The 763-nt window shown below is 41.5% G+C and overlaps 1 non-coding gene across 1 annotated transcript; it reads left to right on the forward strand.

The window, feature by feature from the left end:
* The first annotated feature begins 551 nt into the window (after positions 1-551).
* Positions 552-633, forward strand: trnas-cga. The gene has a single exon. It is a non-coding gene; the product is annotated as a tRNA-Ser (tRNA).
* The last annotated feature ends 130 nt before the right edge of the window (positions 634-763 follow it).

Genomic DNA, 763 nt, shown 5'->3' on the forward strand with positions numbered 1-763 from the left:
AACTAATGTTAAATAAAAATGTAACGAGCACAACCATGTAATGTGCAATGCAAACTAAATTGAACTTTACGAGGCAAACAGCAGCGAGTCTGGAAGAAGAGCTGACACAACTGCACGACACTAATTTGAAAACAGGGAGAACAGACCGTTTGTTAAACCCCTCCCTGAACAGTGATAGTCCAATCATAGCTTAGCATCAGTAACGAGGTGAGTACGGAGAAGTTCCCACAAAGTACATACAAAGAGTTTGGAGGGTAGTGACTTCTTTGGTCGTTCCAAAACCAAAAACACAAGATCAGAAGTCTAAGGAATGGATTAAACTGCATGTTTATCTGCTGCTAACTTTAGCATGTCCAGCTAACTAGCTTACAACCTGTGAAAGTAACCTACTGTTACTTCCAAGGCCAATAGTTAGCATAAAGTTGAGTTATTATCACACATTTTTACACAGTACACGGGATATAACCGATCCTAACTAGGAGCCGTGGGCAGCCATTGTGCAGCTCTTGCTCGATGGCACCTTTGGGCTGGACTCAAACCTAATATTGGTGGCTGTGATGGCCGAGTGGTTAAGGCGTTGGACTCGAAATCCAATGGGGTTTCCCCGCGCAGGTTCAAACCCTGCTCACAGCGGTCCTGTAATGTGTTTAATGACATGGTTCAACATGTAACATAAAAAACTATCCTATCGTTTCAATAATATGCTACTTAGCATAGGGTAGTGTCATGTCGTAAGTATATATATAATACAATTAACCAAATG

Source organism: Micropterus dolomieu, unplaced genomic scaffold (genome assembly GCF_021292245.1).
Source record: "Micropterus dolomieu isolate WLL.071019.BEF.003 ecotype Adirondacks unplaced genomic scaffold, ASM2129224v1 contig_12061, whole genome shotgun sequence".
In the NCBI taxonomy this organism is placed as follows: domain Eukaryota; kingdom Metazoa; phylum Chordata; class Actinopteri; order Centrarchiformes; family Centrarchidae; genus Micropterus; species Micropterus dolomieu.